We start from the raw sequence: 25,638 nt of genomic DNA on the forward strand, positions 1-25,638 counted from the left end.
CTTTTCTTCTTCATGTTAAGTCCTTTTCACATTTGTTGTAAAACTGGTTGGTGATACTGAATTCTCTTAACTTTTGCTTGTCTGAAAAGCTTTTTATTTCTCCATCAATTTTTAATGAGATCCTTGCCAGGTATGGTAATCTTGCTTGTAGATTTTTTCCTTTCACTACTTTAAATATATCCTGCATTTCCTTCTAGAGAGTTTCTGCTGAAAGATCAGCTGTTAAGCACATGGGGTTCCCCTTGTATGTTACTTGTTGCTTTTCCCTTGCTGCTTTTAATACTTTCTTTGTATTTAGTCTTTGTTAGTTTGATGAGTATGTGTCTTGGCTTGTTTCTCCTTGGGTTTATCCTGTATGGGACTCTTTGTGCCTCTTGGATTTGATTGACTATTTCCTTTTCCATGTTGGGGAAATTTTCAAGTATAATCTTTGCAAAAATTTTCTCATACTCTTTCTTTTTCTTTTCTTCTTCTGGAATTCCTATAATTTGAATGTTGGTGTGTTTGATATTGTCCTAGAAGTCTCTGAGACAATCCTCAGTTCTTTTCATTCTTTTTACTTTATTCTGCTCTTCAGAAGTTATTTCCACCATTTTATCTTCCAGCTCACTGATTCGTTCTTCTGCTTTAGATATTCTGCTATTGATTCTTTCCAGGGTATTTTTAATTTCAGTAATTTGTTGTTTGTCTCTGTATGTTTATTCATTAATTCTTATACTTCTTTGTTAATTGATTCTTGAATTTTCTCCATTTGATTTCAAGGTTTTTGATCATCTTTACTATCATTATTCTGAATTTCTTTTCAGGTAGTTTGCCTATTTCTTCATTTACTTGGGCTTCTGTATTTCTAGCTTGTTCCTCCATTTGTGTAGTATTTCTCTGCCTTTTCAGTATTTTTTTTTAACTTAGCGTGCTTGAGGTCTCCTTTTCCCAGTCTTCAAGGTTGAATTCTTTCTTCGTTTTGGTTTCTGCCTTCCTAAGGCTGGTCCAGTGGTTTGTGTAAGCTTCATATGGGGTGAGATTTGTGCAGAGTTTTTTTGTTTGTTTTTCCTCTGATGGACAAAGCTCAGTGAGGTGTTAATCTTGTATACTGATGATTGGGTTTGTATTTGTGTTTTGTTTGTTATTTAGATGAGGTATTTATTTAGGTGCTGCTTGGCTTGTGGGGACCCTGGCAGCGCCAAGGATGCCAGGACACAGACTGCCTCCACTGCAGGAGTTATGGCCCTATCAGAGTCTTTTTTTTATCCCCTTGTAGCTGGCGATGAGAAGGCCTCTTTGGCCAGTCTTTGTAGCTCCGCCCGTTCAGGCACTGAGAGGGCTCCCTCGCCTGGGGTCCTTCTCTGTTGTTCGGTGTGTCAGGTGTGTAGAGGAGGCCCCCTGGATGAGGTCCTACTTTGTAGTTCACTGCATCAGGTGTTTGATGGGCCAGTCTCTCTATTGTTCAGCTGCCACGGTGGCGTGTGGGGAGAGACGCTATAGCGATGGCTCCGCCCCCTACACGTGACTCAGCAGTATCTCCTTGCTTCCGTGGCTACTCAGCTTTCCTCCACAGGCATTTCCCACCACATTCTCCTCCCTCACATCCCCTTGATCTGTCTCTCCTCAATCAATAGCAGCCCTCACCCTGGGATTGCTCCACAATCCCTAAACTCCAGCTCCCAGCTTCTGTGCTTCCAGGGGACCTGCGTCCCTGTCCAGGGTATGTATGGCTGTGACAAGGACTGTCTGATTCTCATTCCATTTAGACTGCCACAGATCGGCTGTTTCACTATCAGTCTGACTCAGACTGTTGCGCCGGTGTGGGGATCGTACCCCTGCTTCAGTTCCCCCACCTGCTGAGGGCAGGTCCAGTCCTACTAACACTCCTGTTTTCCCCCCTAGTTCCTTCATCCTACCAAGTTTTGCATGGTTCTATATATTCTTTTCTGCTGATCAGGTACTCCTGTCCTCTCTAAGCTGGTGTTCTGCATGCACTTCTGTGTCTGAAGGTGTATTCCTGATGTATCCATGGAGAGAGAGGTACTCCACGTCCACCTACTCCTCCACCATCTTGTTTTCTTCTCTGGTAGTTGTTTTTTAAGACCTTATTATTCAACATGCTGGTCCAAGGACCAACAATATAGACCATCACATGGGAGCTGGTTAAAAATGCAGAATCTCATACTGCATCTCAGACCTACTGAATCAGATCTGCGTGTTAACAAGTCTCCAGTTGATTCCTGTTCATATGAAAATTTGAAAAGCCCTGGTTTAAGGCATAGAGTTTATATGATAAATTTTAATAATTTGGTAACTATCCAGTGTTTTGTAGCCATATGTTCAACTGGAGGAAAATTTTAGTGTTCACAGACTCAGTTTATTTTCATCAGTATGCAATTTTATTTCTTCAATTTAGTTTAGAGTGCTCAGAGTTTAGAGATTCAAGCTGTATCGAATTCACCCAAAGAGCTTGTTTAAAATACAGATTCCTTGTTGCAGCCTTTATCTTGGGTTGAATCTCAAAAATACTCATTTTTACAGGCTTCCCAGGTGATTCTCATTTACATTCAAATTTGAAAAAGATTATTCTTATACCAGTTCTTTATGTATTGACATCTTTCTAAGCATGGCTTTTTCAGAACTTGTTATTATTTTTGAGCCTTTAATTAATTTATTCCTTTCTAGAAAGATGAATTCTTGAGGCTGTGTGGCATATATCCCTGTGTATCACAGTGGTGTTAGTTTAACCAGAATTTCTCAAACTTGGTATTACTAACCTTCTGGACTTGATAATTCTTTATTGTGGAGGCTGTCCTGTGCATTGTGGGATGTTTAACATCATCCCTGATCTTTTCCCATTAGATGCCAGTAGCACACCTGTCCATCTCCCAACTTCCAGTTGTGATAATCAAAAATGTCTCTGAACATTGCCAAATTTCCCTGGGAAGGCAAAATTGCTCCTGGTTGAGAACCACTGTTTTAAACTAAGTAAAGAATAAGAGCATGGCTATAGGTGAGCATGATGTCTACCCTCAGTATCTATTTGTATTATTGGATTCTTTTGAGGGCTTTTGGTTTTATGCCAGAGGTGAGGAGGGGGTTATGTATAAGCTTGTAAGGGCTGCCTGGACCTTTCTGCTGGTTTAGCTCTGTGATGGGAGAGACATAATGTGATGATGGGGAATGGGGCAAACTCTCATAAATATGGAAATAAACAAGGCTTCTGTAGGACCTACATTCCAAAGAACAAAAAAAGTAGGTAAAAAATCCTTTTATTCCTGCTTTTTCTTTTTTTTCAAATTTATTTATTTTTAATTGAAAGATAATTGCTTTACAGTGTTGTATTGGTTTTTACCAAACAGCAACATAAATCAGCCATACGTTGTTTTTTTTTCCCCCCACTTTTTTAGTAGTTCTGAACATGCTGTGAAGACTTAAAAAGCTGCTATGTGGTATCTTGAGAATTTTATAGTTTGTGTATGAGAGCTTTTTAAAATTTTATGTATTTATTCTTGATTGCACTGGGTCTTTGCTGTTACATGCAACCTTTGTCTGGTTGCGGTGAATGGACTTCTCACTGAAGTGGCTTCTGTTGTTACAGAACATGAGTTCTAGGGCACACAGGCTTTGTAGTTTTAGCACACAGGCTTAATTGCCCTGCGGCATGTGGGATATTCCTGGACCAGGGATTGAACCCGAGTCTCTGAACTGACAGGGAGATTCTTAACCACTGGACCACCAGTAAAGTTCCGGGAACTTCTTTTAAAGGAGCAAAATTAGGAACACCCTTTTACTTGTCAATGCTGAAAAGTCAATTAGAACAAATACTTATTTTGTAAAACTCCTTGTGCGTAACAAGTTATTCTGGTACCTAGATGGATATTTTAAAGATTTAGATGTGCATATACCTATGATTATTATTTTTTAAATATGTCAGAAGAAATTTGAGGATTTAATAGACAAATGAGTGTAAAACGTTTATATGATCAAATCATTTACTAACTGACAATGTGTGCAAATCACTTAATATATCTGAGTCAGTCACCTCACCTATTAAACAGGGAGAAATTGTCTCATGAGTTTGTTGGGGGAAGGAAAGTTAAATAAGATTAAGTATGTGAAAATGCCTTCCAGAAAAATAAGTCTTTGGTAAGATTTTGTGTTCAACTTGACTTGTGTTTTACACATGTATTTATTACCACCAGTTTGTCAGTCAGTTCATGCAACATGAATTTATTTTGGGAACTAAGATATTGTTAACAAACTAAGATATTAACAAAAAATGGTGGAAAATTCTTAAAGAGATGGGAATACCAGACCACCTTACCTGTGTCTCCTGAGAAATCTGTATGCAGGTCAAGAAGCAACAGTTAGAACTGGACATGAAACAACAAACTGGTTCCAAATTGGGAAACGAGTACATCAAGGCTGTATATTGTCACCCTGCTTATTTAACTTATACGCAGAGTACATCATGGGAAATGCTAGGCTGGATGAAGCACAAGCTGGAATCAAGATTGCCGGGAGAAATATCAATCACCTCAGATATGCAGATGACACCTCCCTTATGGCAGAAAGTAAAGAAGAACTAAAGAGCCTCATGATGAAAGTGAAAGAACACAGTGAAAAAGTTGACTTAAAACCCAACATTTAGAAAACTAAGATCATGGCATACAGTCCCATCATTTCATGGCAAATAGATGGGGAAATAATGGAAACAGTGAGAGACTTTATTTTTTTGGTTTCCAAAATCACTACAGATAGTGACTGGAGTCATGAAATTAAAAGACACTTGCTCCTTGGAAGAAAAGCTATGACCAACCTAGACAACATATTGAAAAGCAGAGACATTACTTTGCTAACAAAGGTCGATCTAGTCAAAGCTATGGTTTTCTAATAGTCATGTATGCATGTGAGAGTTGGACCGTAAAGAAAGCTGAGCACCGAAGAATTGATGCTTTTGAACTGTGGTATTGGAGAAGACTCTTGAGAGTCCATTGGGCAGCAAGGAGATCCAATCACTCCATCCCAAAGGAAATCAGTCCTAAATATTCATTGGAAGGACTAATGCTGAAGCTGAAACTTCAATATTTTGGCCACCTGAAGTGAAGAACTGACTCATTTGAAAAGACCTTGATGCTAGGAAAGATTAAAGGCGGGAGCAGAAGGGGACGACAGAGGATGAGATAGTCGGATGGCATCATTGACTCAATGGACATTAGTTTGAGCAAGCTCTGGGAGTTAGTGATGGACAGGGAAGCCTGGCATGCTGCAGTCCATGGAGTTGCAAGAAGTCAGACATGACTGAGTGACTGAACTGAACTGAAGATATATTATTAGTTTATTGGAAACTTGAGACAGCAATATTTTTTGAGTATGTCTGATGATGTCTTATATTTTAAGGCATTTATAATAAGATCTTTAGCTACTGCAGTAACTAACTTACTAGGGATTATTTCTAGAAACAAACCACTTTATGCCAAGTTAATAAAATTTCTAACCAGTTTTTGGATATCTGTTCAATTCAGTTCAGTCGCTCAGTCATGTCTGACTCTTTGTGACCCCATGAATTGCAGCACGCCAGGCCTCTCTGTCCATCACCAACTCCCGGAGTCTACCCAAACCCATGTCCATCGAGTCAGTGATGCCATCCAACCATCTCATCCTCTGTCGTCCCCTCATTCTCCTCCCGCCCCCAATCTTACCCAGCATTAGGGTCTTTTCCAATGAGTCAACTCTTCACGTGAGGTGGCCAAAGTATTGGAGTTTCAGCTTCAACATCAGTCCTTCCAATGAATACCCAGGATTGATCTCTTTTAGGATGGATTGATTGGATTTCCTTGCAGTCCAAGGGACTCTCAAGAGTCTTCTCCAACACCACAGTTCAAGAGTTTGTAAAATTTGTCCTCATTTTGCAAATTACATGGTAAAACTTTAAATGTAAACATAGGAATTCATGTTATTTTTCTATAAATGAGTGGCAGGTTTAAATACTTGATCATTATATGTGTATATACTTTTTTTATTAATGTTAGGGGAAAATGCTTCAGTTCAGTTCAATCGCTCAGTCCTGTCTGACTCTTTGCGACCCCATGAATCACAGCACGCCAGGCCTCCCTGTCCATCACCAACTCCCGGAGTTTACCCAAACTCATGTCCATCGAGTCGGTGATGCCATGCAGCCATCTCATCCTCTGTCGTCCCCTTCTCCTCCTGCCCCTAATTCTTCCCAGCATCAGGGTCTTTTCCAATGGGTCAACTCTTCTCATGAGGTGGCCAAAGTATTGGAGTTTCAGCTTCAACATCAGTCCTTCCAATGTACACTCAGGACTGATCCCCTTTAGGATGGACTGGTTGGATCTCCTTGCAGTCCAACGGACTCTCAAGATTCTTCTCCAACACCACAGTTCAACACCACAGGAAAATGCTTAGAATTAAGCAAAATCAGCTGCAGGTGTCTTATGTGATGCAGTAGTTCTTCATCAGTTTTTTATTAGATAAACAAAAATCGTTTTTGAAAAAAACCCTTGAAAAGTATCCATTTGAAGTGATGTGTGATGCATCATATGATTAACAATTTTTTTAATTTATTTTAAAAAGTATAGCTAATTTACAATATTGTTTTAGTTTCTGCTGTACAACGAAGTGAATCAGGCATACTTATACATATATCCATTCATTTTTTAGATTCTTTTCCCATGTAGGCCATTAGAGAGAATTAAGTAGAGTTCCCTGGGCTATACAGTATGTCCTTATTAGTTACCTATTTTACATATAGTGCTGTATATATGTCAATCCCAATCTCCCAATTTATCTCTCTCCCACTTAACCCTGGTAACCATAAGTTTATTTTCTACATCTGTAACTGTTTCTGTTTTGTAGATTTGTACCTTTTTTTTTTTTTTTAGATTTCACATGTAAGCAATATCATATGAGATTTGTCTTCCTCTTTCTGACCTCACTTGGTATAACAATCTCTAGGTCCATCTGTGTGTGCATGCTTAGTTGCTTCAGTCGTGTCTGACTCTTTGTGACCCTTTGGACTGTAGTTGCCAGGTTCCTCTGTCCATGGCATTCTCCAGGCAAGAATACTGAAGTGGGTTGCCATTCCCTTCTCCAGGGGATCTTCCCAACTCAGGGATGGAACTCGATTCTGCTGCATTATAGGCAGATTCTTTACCGTCTGAGCCACCAGAGAAGCCCCTATGTCCTCCCATTTTGCTGCAAATGGCATTATTTCATCCTTTTTTATGGTTGAGTAATAGTCCATTATATGGGCTTCTGTGGTCATTCAGTGATAAAGAATCTGCCTGCTAATGCAGGAGGCTCGGGTTCAATCCCTGGGTTTGGAAGATCCCCTGGAGGAAGAAGTGGCAACCTCTTCCAGTATATCCTTGCCTGGAAAATAACAAGGACAGAGGAGTCTGGTGGGCTGCAATCCATGAAGCTGCAAAGAGTAGGATACGACTTAGCAACTAAACAAAAGCAATAGTCCATTGTATATATGTACTACTTCTTTTTTATCCATTCCTCTATCAATGGACATTTAGCTTTCCTCTATGTCCTGGCTATTGTAAATATTGCTGCAATGAATATTGGGGTGAATGTATCATTTAGAATTATGGTTTTCTCTAGATATATGCCCAGGAGTGGGGTTACTGGATCATATGGTAATTCTATTTTTAGTTTTTTAAGATACCTCCACACTGTTATCCATAATGTCTGCACAAATTTACATTCTCACCAACAGTGTAGGAGGATTAAAATTTAAACTGATGGGAAAAGTCTATTTTGCAACTTCATTAAGTTAAAGGTCATTTTTAACTTAGAGATTAAATTACAAATACCAGCTCTATCTTGCCTTTCAAGAAAACTAAGGCATATATTTTAGTTATATTTGTTGAAAACGTTGAAGCCAATTAACAAATATTTGTTTGAAACGAGACACAACTATTAACTTTCCTCTTACAAATCTCTTCCTCTCATTATATATTCATGAGTTTCAAAAGGAACCTCAATATAAAATGAGGTTATCCATGAGCAGCAAGTGAAAAAAGGCTTGGAGATAGGAGACGGAAGTTTGAACGTGGTTAATGGCAAAAATCAATGTAGCTAGAAATACCTAAGAATTGCACAGATTCTGACTTTGATTCAATGATCTAAAATTATGTTTGGAATCAGTTGTGACAATATGTGATACTGTGAGGAAAAATGAAATGGCATGGTCAGAGCAACCAGATATAGGAATAAATGTTATTTTTATTATTAATGTTATGAATAGAAATAGGAGTTTTTAGGAGACAGTAGCTGTGGATTGTGAGAAGCACAAATTAAATGCCATAGAAGAGTGAGAGATAGATGTGGTGAAGGACTTGGCTTGTTTGGGCAAAGACTATTCCAGAGCAAAAAGAGCTTCATGTGTTTGTACACAAGGAATTGTTAGGAAATTGGTGCTACTCTTAAAAAAGGTAAGGACACGTGGTTCTAAATTGCATCTCATTCTTTGGTATGATACAGAAATAGATCCCTAGTATTTTGATAATATGTAAGAATATTTTCATTTTTACTTTTGATTCCATTTTCAGTTCCCTCCAAGTAGTTTTTCTTTAATATGAAAAAATACGCTTTTAAACAGATTTTTACACTGTTCATTTCCTTAAATAAGAGTGTGACAGTAAAGATATGGGACTGAAATTTTAAAACATATATGTTTGTTTATACTGAGTTGTTATGAGGTCATACTTCCTAAACAGCATTAAACATTGATTAAAATTGTCAAATTTAGCAATGCCATTTAGTCAGTGATTTATGTATAAACAAACAATTGAAAACTGGACCGGCTTTGTATCTTTCATGAGCACTGATATAATGTTTAGATTAATCTGATTCTTACTGAGCAACAATTTGGATATTGTAATGACTTGTTGTTGGCAAAATAAATATATATTTGTTAAATTAGTTTTTAATATTTAAAAATACTAATTTGCCTTCTTGGAATGAATGCTGTTCATCTTGATGAATTTTCAAATCCAACATGACAAGGCAGTGTTTCAAATGAGCAGGTCTGTTTCTTAGTTTCAAGCAGGTTGGATTCAGCCAAAACAGCTACTAAGTAGCACAGATAAAAAGTACACAAGTAGAGACAGATGGACTCCCCATGGCCAAAAAGGCTTGGGAGACGCTGTGAAGGAATTGGGACTTCATCTGGGCCTTGGAGTGTGAATCCAGTTTAGACTGGCAGATAAGAGAAAGCAAAGACAAAGAGCAAAGCTGTGTTTTTGAGTTCTTCTGCAGCAAGAGGCTTATCTCCAGGTGTGTTGGTAGATTACAATGCAAAGATAGAGACCAGCTCACGGATGAACAGTAGGTTACATGGAGTGATTCTTCTCTCAATTTGCCAACCACTGACATATAACAAACATTTGAGAAACTTCTCACCTTGGAACATATTCCTTGTTTGTGAAAAAGACTTTGAAAAAGGAGTATTTGTTCTCCCTAGGTCACAAGGTTATTGTGAGAATTAACATATAATGCCTATAACATGCACTGTAAGAATCACAGTGTTACAAAAATATCAAGTGGTCCACTTGTACCACTGTGTGTGGGTGGTTACCAGCCCCAGCTGCATGCTGTACCCTACTTGGTAACTGTGCATCTGCATCCCAGCTCAGTTTCCTCCCATGCTTACAATGCTTATTTCAGACCTTCACTATTCCCTGAAGACCTTTGACTCTACCATTTTCGTATTCTCAGCCAATAACTTCTTTTCCAACCATACAGAAAATGGAAACAGTAACTTCCTCATCCTCCTGCTCTCATTACAACCAGGTTCTTTACACCCACCCTTTCTTCCTCTCCTCCTACCAACGGAATAGATAACTCTTACCCCTGGGAGTCAGGGATCCATCTCAATGCTGAATCTCATCTCTTCCTGTCTTCAGAGGAAACTTTCTCCATCTAGTATCCTCTCAAACTCGGTTTTCAACTTCTTTCTAGTTATTTCTTTCTGGCTCTCTGATAACCTAGATGGCTGGGATGAGGGGAGAGTGGAAGAGAGATCCAAGAGGGAGGGGTATACATGCATACATTTAGCTGATTCACTTTGTTGTACAGCAGAAAATAATGCAACATTGTAAAGCCACTCAGTTCAGTTCAGTCGCTCGGTCGTGTCCAACTCTTTGCGACCCCATGAATAGCAGCACACCGGGTCTCCCTGTCCATCACCAACTCCCGGAGTTTACCCAAACTCATGTCAATCAAGTCGGTGATGCCATCCAGCCATCTCATCCTCTGTCGTCCCCTTCTCCTCCTGCCCCCAATCCTTCCCAACATCAGGGTCTTTTCCAATGAGTCATCTCTTCGCATGAGGTGGCCAAAGTATTGGAGTTTCAGCTTCAACATCAGTCCTTCCAATGAACACCCAGGGCTGATCTCCTTTAGGATGGACTGGTTGGATCTCCTTGCAGTCCAAGGGACTCTCAAGAGTCTTCTCCAACACCACAGTTCAAAAGCATCAATTCTTCCATGCTCAGCTTTCTTCACAGTCCAACTCTCACCCAATAAAAAAGAAAAAGAGTAAATATGCTTACGTTTCTTCATTAACCCACTGCCTCTTCTAGCTCTTGTGTTATTGTCCCCCTTTCTACTTTATAGCCAAATTTCTTTAAGATATGATGTGTTTTCACTGTCATTATTTCTTCATATCAGCTGCTCTCCTTAACCCACTTCAGTCTAGATTTTTTATCCTATGTCCCTTTCTAACTGCTCTCACCAAAGTCACTGATCATGTCTATATTGTTAAATCAGACATCTTTCACTCCATATGTTGCTTGTCCTGTAGGCAGCAATTAATTCTATTGATCAGTCCCTCCTTCAAACACTTATTTACCTTGTCTTCATGAGAGCACATTGTATTGATCAGGGATCAGATTTGCAAACAACAGAATCCATTCTGTCAGTTTAAGCAGAAAAGGAATATATTGAAGAATGTTAGATGGCTTACAATATATGTGGGAGGACAGCTTTAGATGATGTTAAGCCAAGACAACTCCTATCTCATCTGGGTACAAATCCTACTACCTCTGCTTCTTGCCATCGGCACCACAACTCACACAAATACTGACACTGGGACTGGACTCTGGAAGCTGACCAGTCCTGAGTGCTATATACCTTCTCCACCGTTCTTGCTAGAAGATCTCACAACCTGCTTAGTCAGGGATTCTCTTCTGAATCACAATGCTTGCCCCTGATTTTCTGTCCTAGGCTGCAGGTCTACATTCTAGCTGCTACCTATGCTGAAAACTAGAGTTGTGACTTCATCTTGTATGTGGGACAAGGGTTCCTCAAACAGAGAAGGTATGTTGAAAAGATGATAGTTGCCACTATTTCAACATTTGTCTGCTGCCAACATGCTTTTAACTTCACTGCTACTTCTCTGAGCAGTCTTTCTCAGTCTCTTTTCTTTACTTGCCCACTCCTTGAATATTGAAGTTCCCCAGGGTTCTTTTTTAATTTTTCTCTCCTATTCTCCACCCTCTCTCTGGGTGTTGATGTCTAATACCATGTCTTTAATTACCTTCTCCAGTCTTAGGACTCTCAAATCTTGATCTTTAGTCCTATCCTCTCTCCTGATCTCTAGGCCCACATATCCGACTGCCTCTTGGACATTTTTACTTGCATGCGTCATAAGCAACTCAAAATAAACATGTGTAAAGCCATACTCCTCTGTTACCCAAATGGATTCCTTCAGTTCCCCACAGGACAGGTCCACTCAGTTGCTGAGAAGGAAGATGTTATCCCTGAGAGCTTCCTTCCCTCATCTGTATCTGGTTAGTCCCAGAGTGCAGTCAGTTTTAGATCTCATGTATTTTTTTTTAATCTGCCACTATATCTCCATATTCAACCAGAATAGACAGTTGCACTCATTTCGTATGCCTGTGAGGTTATGCTCAAAGTCCTTCAAGCTAGGCTTCAGCAGTACGTGAACTTCCAGATGTACAAGTGGGGTTTAGAAAAGGTGGAGGAACCAGAGATTAAATTGCCAACATTTGTTGGATCATGAAGAAAGCGGAGGAATTCTAGAAAAACATCTACTTTTGCTTCACTGACTACACTAAAGCCTTTGACTATGTGGATCACAACAAACTGGAAAATTTTTAAAGACATAGGAGTACCAGACCACTTTACCTGTCTACTGAGAAGCATGTATGCAGGTCAAGAAGAAACAGAATCACACATGAAACGACTGATGAGTTCAAAATCGGAAAAGAAGTCCGTCAAGGCTGTGTATTGTCACCCTGCTTATTTAATTTACATGCAGATTACACCATGCAAAACGCTTGGCCACAAGCTGGAATCAAGATTGCCAGGAGAAATATCCACAACCTCAGATATGCAGATGATACCACTCTAATGGCAGAAAGTGAAGCGGAACTAAAGAGCCTCTTGATGAAAGTGAGAGAGGAGAGTGGAAAAGTTGTCTTAAAACTCAACATTCAGAAAACTAAGATCATGGCATCCAGTCCCATCACTTCATGGCAAATAGATGGGGACAAAATGGAAATAGTGATAGGCTTTTTTCTTGGGCTCCAAAATCACTGTGGATGGTGACTTCAGCCATGAAATTAAAAGACGCTTGTTCCTTGGAAGAAGAGCTATGACAAACCTAGAGATCATATTAAAAATCAGAGGCATCACTTTGCCGACAAAGGTCTGTCTAGTCAAAGCTGTAGTTTTTCCAGTAGTCATGTATAGATGTGAGAGTTGGACTATAAAGAAAGCTGAGCGCCAAAGAATTGAGGCTTTTGAACTGTGGTGTTGGAGAAGACTCTTGAGAGTTCCTTGGACTGCAAGGAGATCAACCCTAAATGAGTTAAACCAGTCAATCCTCTCTCAAGAATATTCTCCAGTCTTGACTTCTCCAGTCACTCTCAGCCTTGTCTCAGATTTTTCCTACCACATGTCTTTATCTCTCTCTCTGTGTCTGCCTGTCTCTGCGTGTGTCTGTCTGTCTCTGTCTGTCTGTCTGTCTCTCTATGTGTGTGTGTGTATGTGTGTGCTTGTATAAATTGATTGTTGGTCAGTTGCAAAGTTATGTTCAACTCTTTTGCGATTTCATGGACTGTAGCCCACCAGGCTACTCTCTTCATGGGATTTCACAAGCAAGAATACTGGAGTGGGTTGCCATTTCCTTCTTCTGGGGATCTTCCTGACTCATGGACTGAACCTGGCTCTCCTGCTTGGCAGGCAAACTCTTTACCATTGAGTCACATGGGAAGCTATAGATACAAAGTCAGAAATCCCAAAGATTGGAATAATGTATTTTGTTAACTGTAGCAAGAAAACTGATATAATGGTAGTGTTTTTACTCTTCTTGAAGAATATACCATACAATTTATAATGAATGAATTCTAAAAAATGAATGGAGGAAATATATGGCTACTATTTTGAGATGTCAAAAAGTTATATGTTTCAGTAAGATAGGTATAGTTTTCAATGCATAAAAGTTAACATTTGGTAAACAAACTCATTAATGCTACTGACTTTAAAATATGATTGCTAGAAATTCCTTGAAATGTTAGTTTATTTGTAAATCACATTTTAATTTATTCTTTACTGATTTTTCACTAAGCTGCCTACTTTTACTTGCAAATTTTTTGTTTTTAAAAATACTCTTATCTTCCCAAATGTTACTCTCAAATCTCTTTCCAGAATTACATTTCTTAGAACTTAGGCTTTTTCTTGTTTCATGAATTAAGTTACTGATCTCTTTGCCAACTTTACCAAGCCAATTTTTCACAGCTGGTGAGCCAAGACTTAATAATAACCCATACTTATCTGTGTTATTTTTCAATATAAAGAGTTCTTGAGCTGTTGAGCTGTATGACTTCAAGATCTTATTGGCTATGCAAGAAGGCATTAGTGTTCATTAACATACTAACATATTCCTCTTACAGGACAGTATTGAGAACACTATGGCTTTAGAAATACGCCATGCTGTATATGAAAAATGGCACCAGTGACATGCAAGGCATAACATGTGGGTAGCTGGATGGTATGGCAGAAATGCATAAGTGAAAGGACAGCATACCTGAGTGCCCACTGCCTCCAAGGTTAGTGTGGAGACTAGTGTATGGCCAAAAGGAACATTAACTTGGGACCTGTGGTCTGAAAACGGTATTCTCATTTTGATTGTCACTCAGTAGCCATGTAACAGAAAAGGCAATGGCACCCCACTCCAGTACTCTTGCCAGGAGAACCCCATGGAGAGAGGAGCCTGGTAGACTGCAGTCCATGGGGTCGCTATGAGTCGGACATGACTGAGAGACTTCACTTTCACTTTTCACTTTCATGCATTAGAGAAGGAAATGGCAACCCACTCCAGTGTTCTTGCCTGGAGAATCACAGGGACGGGAGAGCCTGGTGGGCTGCCGTCTATGGGGTCGCGCAGAGTCGAACACAACTGAAGCGACTTAGCAGCAGCAGCAGCAGCCATGTAAACTTGTGCTAGAGGGATCTTTCAGAAACACAGATCTGATTAAATTAACCCTCTCCTAAAACCTTTCCCAGTTCTTATATGATGAAGTCTAAATTTTTTAATTTGGCTCATGAAAAGTTTATCATCTGACTGATCTCTGCCACCTTTTTAATTTGTCTCTGGCATCCTTGTGCCTCCATTTCTCCAACTGTAAGTGCCTGGGATTAGGTTAGATGATTTCTAAAGTTTCCTTTCAGGTCCAAAACATCTGTGATTCTGAATAATTACAAAGTTGGCCTCAGCTTTCAGATAGAATAAAAGGGAATTTATAAATTCCTGTTTCTAAAATAGCTCAGCTTGAATTATCCTGGGGCAAGAGAAGTTGTTCAAGTATAAGAAACACAGTTTGCTTCTGCTTTTTAAGTTTGGTAGAGTATGATTGTATGTCCTCCAAAGTTCTAGAGAATCAGATTTTTCAGTGCAAGTCTGCAGATCATGTTCTCTTTGTTAGAACTGTGAAGTATGTGGGCTGGTAATGATTTGAAAATCTCTAGCCTTTGTCTTTATAGATGATTAAATTAAGGTCCAGTGAGATGAAATGCCTGTTTGGTTTTTAATAGAGTCAAAGACTAGAATCCAGGCTTCTTTATTCCCACCGCAGTGTTTTTCCATGATACAAGAATATTTCACCACCATGGCTTATGTTCACTGTTCATACAAAGAGCCCACATCTAAGTAAATGCCTGTACAGTGTCCTAAAAAGACAGAGGATTCGCATCTGCCAAGCTAAGCTCCAGGTCAAGCCAGTGTGAACAAGGAAATTTATCTTTTCTCCTTCCAGATGAAAAACCATGAAAGGATCCTTTGATTCATTCAGCAGATATTTAGTGAGGGCCAGCCATTGTTCTAGAACAAACTCTCTATCCTCCTGAAACTCATATTCCAATCAATATAAACTATAGATATATTAAGGCTTCCCTGGTGGCTCAGCTGGTAAAGAATCTGCCTGCAATGTGGGAGACCTGGGTTCGATCCCTGGGTTGGGAAGATTCCCTGGAGAAGAGAATGGCTACCCACTCAAGTATTCTGGCCTGGAGAATTCCATGGACTATATAGTCCATGGGGTCACAAAGAGTTAGACATGACTGAACTACTTTCACTTCACTAGGATACTTTTAGACCCTGACAAGTAATATGGAGCAACTGGGGCCGGGGAGGAGTTACTTTAGATTTAGTAATCACCTGAGACTCCAACTTTTATTTATTCATGAACATTTCCCTCACCTTGATTATATCTTTCTAATAATTCCACAATTGTACCTTACCAGCTCTTGCGAGGTGTATTTTTCTCTGCTACTTCCCCACCTTCCTCCTTCCAAATGCTTTAATGTCTTCATATCACAGCAAAGAAGATGCCTTTCTTATATTTGTTGGGCATTTAAGTCCGTTTGTATTGTGTCTCCTATCCCATAAATATATTTCTTTTCTTTTCCTGCACAAACTTCATTCAAATGGAATATTGTTTCTCAATATTTCATATTTTTGCTGCCTCTGCTGCCTACACCAGACTTGAATCTTTACAGCACTCTTTGAACACCTCTGTTTGACAGGAAACTGTAACTCAGTCACTTTAAACCTACTTCTTCAAAAGCCACCTCAAGTCCTGCCATACCACACAGATTCTTTGGTTGCCTGACCTTAGTCATCAACCTTCCTTTTTTTGGTTTTCTTTTGGCACTTAACATATAGGACCTCACTTTGTTATTCATGTAAACATTATATGTCCTAGCTTCTTAAAGATAATTTCATTATCAACTCCTCAAGTTAGGGTAGGGAATCAGTTAAGTTCAGTTAAGTTGCTCAGTCGTGTCCGACTCTTTGCGACCACATGAACTGTAGCACGCCAGGCCTCCCTGTCCGTCACCAACTCCCAGAGCCTACCCAAAGTCATATCCATTGAGTCGGTGATGCCATTCAACCATCTCATCCTCTGTTGTCCCCTTCTCCTGCCCTCAATCTTTCCCAGCATCAGGGTCTTTTCCAATGGGTCAGCTCTTTGCATGAGGTGGCCAAAGTATTGGAGTTTCAGCTTCAACATCAGTCCTTCCAATGAACACCCAGGACTGATCTCCTTTAGGATGGACTGGTTGTATCTCCTCGCAGTCCAAGGGACTCTCAAGAGTCTTCTCCAACACCACAGTTCAAAAGCATCAATTCTGCAGCGCTCAGCTTTCTTTATAGTCCAACTCTCACATCCATACATGACTACTGGAAAAACCATAGCCTTGACTAGACGGACCTTTAGTTGGCAAAATAATGTCTTTTCTCTTCAATATGCTGTCTAGGTTGGTCATAACTTTCCTTCCAAGGAGTAAGTGTCTTTTAATTTCATGGCTGCAATCACCATTTGCAGTGATTTTGGAGCCCAAAAAAGTAAAGTCAGCTACTATTTGCCCATCTATTTGCCATGAAGTGATCGGACCAGATGCCATGATCTTAGTTTTCTGAATGTTGAGCTTTAAGCCAACTTTTTCACTCTCCTCTTTCACCTTCCTCAAGAGGCTCTTTAGTTCTTCTTCACTTTCTGCTATAAGGGTGGTGTCATCTGCACATCTGAGGTGATTGATATTTCTCCCGGCAATCTTGATTCCAGCCTGTGCTTCTTCCAGCCCAGTGTTTCTCTGCATTTAGGTTAAATAAGCAGGGTGACAATATACAACCTTAACGTACTCCTTTTCCTATTTGGAACCAATCTGTTGTTCCATGTCCAGTTTTAACTGTTACTTCCTGACCTGCATACAGGTTTCTCAAAAGGCAGGTCAGGTGGTCTGGTATTCTCATCTCTTTAAGAATTTTCCACAGTTTATTGTGATCCACACAGTCAGAAGCTTTGGCATAGTCAATAAAGCAGAAATAGATGTTTTTCTGGAACTTTCCTGCTTATTTGATGATCCAGCAGATGTTGGCAACTTGATCTCTGGTTCATCTGCCTTTTCTAAAACCAGGCTGAACATCTGGAAGTTCACGGTTCACGTATTGCTGAAGCCTGGCTTGGAGAATTTTGAGCATGTGAGATGAATGCAATTATGGAATAGTTTGAGCATTCTTTGGCATTTCCTTTCTTTGGGATTGGGATGAAAACTGACCTTTTCCAGTCCTGTGGCCACTGCTGTTTTCCAAATTTGCTGGCATATTGAGTGCAGCACTTTCACAATATCATCTTTCAGGATTTGAAATAGCTCAACTGGAGTTCCATCACCTCCACTAGCTTTGTTCATATTGATGCTTCTAAGGCCCACTTGACTTCACATTCCCGGATGTCTGGCTCTAGATGAGTGATCACACCATCGTGATTATCTGGGTCGTGAACATTTTTTTGTACAATTGTTTTGTGTATTCTTGGCACCTCTTGTTAATATCTTCTCCTTCTGTCAGGTCCATACCATTTCTGTCCTTTATTGAGCCCATCTTTGCATGAAATGTTCCCTTGGTATCTCTAATTTTCTTGAAGAGATCTCTAGTCTTTCCCATTCTATTGTTTTCCTCTATTTGCTTGCATTGATCTCTGAGATGGTAGGGAATAGTTATAAAATTATTTATATCACTAAATACAAATTCCTAAATGTGGTCTATATTGATTGATTATCAGAACATATAAACACTGTTTTAAAAATAGTCAGTTGCTCCCTATTTAATGCACATTGTATATGTTTCTGATACGCATCACTTCATAACATTATGATTTAAGTGTTATTTCTCCAGTTAGAATTTGTCTTTTTTGCCTCATGCAATAAATGGACCTCTCAAGTGAGGAACAGAGAAGCCTCGTGTGCTGCAGTCCATGGTGCCGCAGAGTAACACACGACTTAGTGACTGAACAACAACTTTGCTCTCTCAGAGAAGCAGAGTTAAAGTCCTTTGATACAGCTGAGCACATTAATAATCCCATATGACTCCTATTATGATCCTAAGACTCTGGAAGCAAATGAATTTTCATCATATTACCCCAGGGTGTTTGCAGTTTTATTTTTTTAGGCTGTGATTGAACATGATACTTTTTTTATGCATGCATGTGTGCTAAGTCGCTTCAGTTGTGTCCGACTCTTTGAGGCCCTGTCTGTAGCCTGCCAGATTCCTCTGTCCGTGGAATTCTCCAGGCAGGAATAGTGGAGTGGGTTGCCATGCCCTCCTCCAGGGGATCTTCCCGACTCAGGAGAACCCACGTCTGATGTCTCCTGCAATGATAGGCATGTTCTTTACCACTAGCACTACCTGGGAAGCCCTGCTTTCCTTATAGACCAGCACAAATATATAGAAGTAGGAGGGGTAGATAGTGCACCATGAGTGCTTGAGATGAATGCATATTCTGATTTTTTTGTAGTGTCTTATAAACATGAATTAAGTCCAATTACTGTATTGTGTCTTTTTTGACCTCTCTTACCTAAAGATTTTCTGTCTGGAAGATCTGTCCATTGATATCAGTGAGCCATTAAGTTCTCCTACTATTATTGTATTCCTCTTAATTTCTCCCTTTAAGTCTGTTTATGTATTTAGGTACTCCTATATTGGGTGCCTATATGTTAATGAATGTAATATCCTCTTCTTGTATTGATTCTTTTATCATTATATAATGTCCTTCTTTACCTTTCTTTATGGACTTTTTAAAAAAAGTCTATGTCCTTTGAGATGAGTATTGCTACCCTTGCTTTTTTGTCATTTCCATTGGCATGAAATATCTTTTTCCATACCCTCACTTTCAATCTATGTGTCTTTTGCCCTGAAGTGTGTCTCTTGTAGGCAGCATGTTGTAGATTCTTGGTTTTTTAATCTAATCTGCCACTCTGTATCTTTTGTTAGACACATTTATTTCATTGACATTTAAAGTAAAGTACTTATTTCCATTTTAAACCCCATTTTCCAAGTCATTTTGTAGTTCTTGTCCCTTTCTTTTTCTTTTTGTTGGTTGATGGCTTTCTGTTGTATTTTGCCTAAGTTCTTTTCTGTTTGATTTTTGTCAATCTATTGTGTTTTTTATTTTGGTTACCCTGGTTTTCAAGTGTGTTGATCCATCTACTTGCTTTAGATATAGTCATGTTAGTTCAAACACATTCTAAAAGAACTACGTTTTTTACTCCTCTCCCCCATATTTTGTGATTTTGATGTCCTGTTTTACATCTTCATGTTTATCCTTTTACTGTTAATTGTAGTTATAACTGCTTTTACAAATTTTTTTTTCTTTAACTTGTACACTGGCTTAAGTGATCTCCAGTATTTTACTGAAGATTATATTTATCTGTTTTCTTTAGAGTTGGGAAGTTTTCAGCCATAATGTCTTCAAATATATTTTCACTCTGTTTTTCTCTTTTCTCCTTCTGGAACTCCTACTATGCGTGGGTAGTCATGCTTTATATTATCCTATAGATCTCATGTATTCTTTATATATTTATCTTTCCTGTTGTGAGTTTTCCTTTCCTATAGATTCTTGCCTCTTTTCTTTTTAAAGAAGAGCTTTCAATATTTATTTTGAGTAGGTATGGCATTGCTGTGTTCTTTCAGTTTTTCTTGTCTGAGAAATCCTTTATCTCACCTTTTATTTGCAGTGATAATCTTGCTGGGTGGAGTTTATTAGGTTGCAGGATTTTTCCTTTCAAGACTTGAATATATCGGGACACTCCCTTCTGGCCTGCAAAGTTTTTGCAGAGAAATCAGCTGATATCCTTATAAGGGTTCCCTTGTAACTGATCCTTTTTCTCGTGCTGCCTTTAGAATCTCTCTTTATCTTTAGTTCATTCTGTTTTAATTATAGTATGTCTTGGTGTGAGTCTTTTTGGGACCCTCTGTGCTTCCTATTCCTTGATATCTGTTTTCTTCTTTAGATTGGGGAAGTTTTCAGCTATAATTTCTTTAAATACATTTTCAAGCCCATTTTCTCTCTCTTCTCCTTCTGGAATCCCTACTATACATTAGGTTGTCATGCTTTATATTATCCCATAGATCTCCTATGTTGGTCTTTTCTTTTCTTTTTTTTCCATTTGTATTATGTCTGCTGTTCTGATTTGGTGTTTGCATTATTCTATCTTCCAGATCACTTAATCTTTCTTCTGTGTCTTTAAATTTGCTATTCATTACTTCTAGATTGATGTTTAGCTTAGCAGTTGTCTAATTTTGATTGGTTCCTGTTTATAGTTTCTAGTTCCTTGTTACAGTTATCTGCATTTCTATTGATCACCTTAACTCCTTTAGCATTTTTCTTGCCTCCTTTTTGAACTTAGGGTCTAGTCTAAGTAGACTGATGAAGTCTGCTGCATTATTTGTTCTTTCAGAGATTTCTGTTGTTCTTTTAATTGGGAGGAGTTCATCTGCTGTTTCATTTTGCTTAACTTTCTGTATCTCTATGAATTTAGAATAAACCATTATCCACTGTGATCCAAAAGGGTTGTTTTCATGTGGGATCATCCCTGCGTAAACTGCATTTTTCCAATATTTTTGTTGGAAGGGCTGTTTTTGATGTGGATGTCAACCACACCCTTTCTCAGGTTATTTTGGCCGTTATCCCCTTGATAGGGGTTGGCAACTGTTGTTGTGGTATCCAGAGACTGCACTGATGTTGCACAAGGCCTTCTCTTTACTCTGTGGCTGTCACAGCCCTGTCAGAGGCAGGATCTGCTCCCCAGTTTTTGGAGTAGAAGCCCTGAGAGCCACGTTCAATAAGGCTCTGTTGCCCTTAAATGTTTGCTCTGTCCCAAAGGATGTGACCAGTGAAGTAAGAGACTCAGTGAACCTATGTGCTGCCCATGTAGGCATCCATGGTTTTGTCCAGAAGTAGCCCAGGGTTGCATCCCTTTCTCCACTTTTTGCCCCAGACCTAGTTCTAGGCTGTGGTGTGGGCTGGTGCTGGGGGATAGGATGCTCTGGCTGCAGGAATCAAGGTGGTTATGCTGCTTCCTGGAGTCTTGACCGCCTCTGTGGCAGACCTCTCCCAGGTCCTTTGTGCCCCAGATCTGGCTGCAAACTGTTTGATGATATGGGTGGAACCAGAAGGCTCTCTCTGGAAATGAGCTGCTATGTACTTCTCCCCATGGGCTGTCCACTCAAGACATGCATTTATCTGGTGCCACCTGCCAAAGTCCACTGCAGCCAGACCTCTCCCCACCCTATGAGCTCTTATGATGGGCTTCAAGACCAGACCTGCCCCCTTCATACGTGAGCCCACAGTGTGCCACAACTGGACCCAACTCTACCTGTGTGAGCACTGATGATGGCTCCAACGCCAGTCCCACACTTGTCATGTGCATGCTGTGCTGCCAGTGGGCTTTAAGGTTTTGCCTGCACCACTCCCCAGGACCCCTGGGCTGTCTCTGTGCAGCTAGGCTGAGTTCTCTCCAACTACCCTTCTGACTGAGATTTAACGCCTAGTCGTGGAGTGCTAGCAGCCCTGCCTGGCACACATTTCAGATGTTTGGGACTGTGGTGAGGTGGCAGCCGTCTGTTCTGTCTCTCTCCTCCATGATTACTAGCAAGCCAGCATGCACATACTCCTCATGAGCAAAGTCCAGGCCCTTCCAGTGCCAGCTGACCTCTTAGCTGGAAAGGGGTCCTCCATGACAAGGGGCTACATGTGGACTCTCTCTCCTTTATAGATCCTCCTCAGAGATGTCAGTACTGTCCTAATGCCTTTTTCTTTTTCTTTTCTGTCCAACCTCATTATGTGGAGAGGTTTCCTGCAGCTTTGGTTATATAAGAGGTCTTCACCAGTTTCTAGTCGATTCTCTGTGAAAATTCCCGTATGTAGAAGTATTTTTAATGTGTTTGTTGGGGGAGATGAGCCTTATGCCCTGCTACTTCACCATCATGGTCCTTCTGAGTGATCCTTAACTCTGATTGTGCATTAAACAAGGGGTTATCAAACTATGGCCTGTGAGCCAAATCTGATTCACCTTCCTATTTTATAAATAAAGCTCTACTGGAACATTGTCCAAAGGCTCATCCATTTGCATATTGTCTATGGTTGCCTTCATGCTGCAACAACAGGACTTAAGCAGTTGCAATAGAGATCATATGGACCTCCAAAGCCTAAAATATTTACTATCTGGTTCTTTACTAAAAAATTTTGCTGAACCCTACATTAAATTCTTCACAGAGAAGATTAAAAATAATATTATGTGTGTGTTCCATTATAGATAATTAAATAAGAATTTAGAGTGATAGTTAGGAAGTCAGCACAAAAACCAAAGGTTTTTAAAAGCATCTCAGTTAAGTATAATGTGTAGCCAGAGCTAAGAAACACAAATAGAATCCTTGCCCTTCAGGAGTATATTTGACTTATTGGAAAAAAAGAAGCCTACAAAAATTAATAAAGGTAAAGTGGATATATCTTTAATGGAAACATTTGCAAAGTTCCAATGGAGTATTACATAGGGAACATTTTACTTCATTAGGGAAGTTTTCACAGAGAGATAGTTAAACAGACTCTTGAAGGGTGAATTTATTGGTAGACAAGACCCACTGAGGTGGTGATAGGGAGAGAAGGAGACTAGAGAATGACATATGCAAAAGCACCTAAATATGAAACAGCATGGCCCCTTCGAGAAATGACCAAAAGCTCAGTGTGGCCAGAACACTGAGAATGAAGAAAGAGTGCGGTCATAGAATGTAAAGTCAAAAAAATAATGGCCAAACTGGAAAGGGCTTCGTATGCTGTTAGTAATTTACTGTGTTGACTTTCATTTAGAAGCTGAATGGAAAATGGAGTCTCTCTAAACTTCAGTTTTTTCATCTGTAAAATAACTAGTTAGCAACAGATGATTGCCAGTGGTCCTCTAGCTCTAAAATGTAGCTGCCTGAGAGACTGTGTCAGCTGCTTCTTTTGACACTCTCAGGAAGCATAGTTGAGTTTATATGAATGGCATGACTTTTGTAGTATTGGGTCATCTAGTTCTCTCCTATAATTAATCCATTTCTTTTAATAGTACAGATGAGGTCAATGTTACTTTGTGGCTTCACCACAAGGATTTGAGAAAGTAGACTTCTAGAGGAGAAGCACCTTGCCTGGTCAATGCATTAAGGCCCTTAATAAAGAGTGCTACATAATGATAAAATACCTGTAAAATGCTTTATGTTCATGCAGAGAAGAACTATAAAATGGGGACAGTTTTATTATTAAAATTCACATTCTTCCCAATTAGTACTAGTGCTTATTATGGCTTTGCACTTGCAAGTTTCTTCACTCAAAACTTGGTGTATGACAGGGTCCTACTGTATAGCACAGGAAACTGCTCAGTGTTATGTGGCAGCCTGGATCAAAGGGGGTTTGGTGGAGAATGCATATGTGTATATGGATGGCTGAGCCCCTCTACTGTCCAGCTGAAACTATACAACATTGTTAATCAGCTGTACTCCAATAAAAAATAAAATGTTTTAAAGAAATGTCACTTCACCTGGTAGTGATGCCATAACAATGTAAATAATTGCACAGAGTGGAGAGAGAGAAAACAGGTCAGGGACAGACCCCAGGAGACACCAGCATTCACCTGGCAGGTAGAGAAAGAAGAGCTCCTTGGAGTCAGAGAAAGAATAATAAGTATACATGAAATATGCAGTGAGATATGGCAGGATCCAAGGGACCAGAGACCTTGGCAGGAGGTTAGGACCAGCAAAGTATACCTAGTAAACCCACCTGTGAAATAGACTAAGACGTTTCTTTCATTATAATACAGACTTAAGAAAGCTTGTGGTCGGAGCAGTTCAAAAGACCTAGGTTCACATGCTTTGATATGCAAATTAATTATCTCTCTGACTTCAGGAAAGTCCTCTAACCTTTCTGTGCCTCAGATCTCTCACCTGAAAAATGGAGATAATAGTTAAGCTCATTCTATCTACCTCAACATGTTATTTGAGTTCTTTGAGGAAACGCATGTGAAATCCAGCCTATTGTGAACTAAACAGCATGTATGCATATAGTTATTTCTTATTTTTGACAGACAGATTAGTGATTGCTAATAAATGCTTGAAACTTAATGGTGTATGTGAAAGTGAGTGAAAGTTGCTCAGTTGTGTCCAACTCTTTGCGACCCTATGGACTATATATTGTCCATGGAATTCTCCAGGCCAGAATACTGGAGTAGGTAGCTGTTCCCTTCTCCAGGGGATCTTCCCAACCCAGCAATCAAACCCAGGTCTCCCTCATTGCAGGCGGATTCTTTACCAGCTGAGCCACACGAGAAAAGCATAAATACTCTGCTTTAATAAAGCTCTTTAAGTTGTAAAGAGTTTCTCAGATCAGTGAAGCATTATTTTTCCCAAGAACTCATAAGTCCTCCTTTACACAAGCGTGCGGGGCTTCCCCCAACATCCTAGCAGCAACAATGCTGGGCTGAGATTCAGGGTCCTGTCCCAGGCCTTGCCCCCATCTTGTGCTGTTCTTTGTTGTCAGCCTGCCACACTCATTGTGCTTCTTTGATCTACTTCCCGTCTAGAAGGGAGGTCTACTTCCCTTCTAGATGGGAGATCCTTGAGGACACATCATACCTTACCCATGCCCTTCTGTTTTCATCAATAAACCCCAGAACAATGCTTGGAACAAGGAAGGGGGAACATAAATATTCACTGAAAGGAAATAAATGAATAGTGGCCTCTAGCCTTAGCCTTAACCTCATTATAAGAGAACAAAATTAGATTATTAGTTTGCACTAAATCCTTAGAGCATTAATATTTTCTTCAGACACATTAAGCAATACCAAGAAAACAATATTTAGTATATGAATTACTATGAAAGTTCTTCAATATGTTATATTATTTTGCTGTTTTTCAGCTTCTTATTTATATCAGGCTCTACACTGTAATTTCATCTCTGTTCAACACTTACTGGGATAGCTATATCTTTAATAAACTGCATGTTGTTGGTTTCACATCTTTAAGTGAAGATTTTCAAGTTCTGGTGTTTATTGAATATTTTATTTACCTCTTTCAGGGTCTCCCCAAGTGTACGGAATAGCCAGTGAATCAAAAAATAATATATGATATGCTCAGTGATTGAAGCTTCTAAGACCCTAAGGCAGCCCAATCTCTACGTTCTGATTCATTTTATCATTCTATCTAAGGTAGATGAATGGGCTGGATATTTTGAAATATATTTTAGAACGATGCAAGTTGAAATAAAAAAACATCTTTTAAATTCCAAC

At 39.5% G+C, this 25,638-nt stretch overlaps 1 protein-coding gene across 12 annotated transcripts in view; it reads left to right on the top strand.

The window, feature by feature from the left end:
• Positions 1-25,638, top strand: part of NELL2 (neural EGFL like 2) — a 457,071-nt gene that overhangs the window by 273,034 nt on the left and 158,399 nt on the right. The window lies entirely within an intron of this gene.

The sequence above is a fragment of the Giraffa tippelskirchi genome, chromosome 4, assembly GCF_054371585.1.
Source record: "Giraffa tippelskirchi isolate mGirTip1 chromosome 4, T2T-mGirTip1v1.2.pri, whole genome shotgun sequence".
Taxonomy (NCBI): Eukaryota; Metazoa; Chordata; class Mammalia; order Artiodactyla; family Giraffidae; genus Giraffa; species Giraffa tippelskirchi.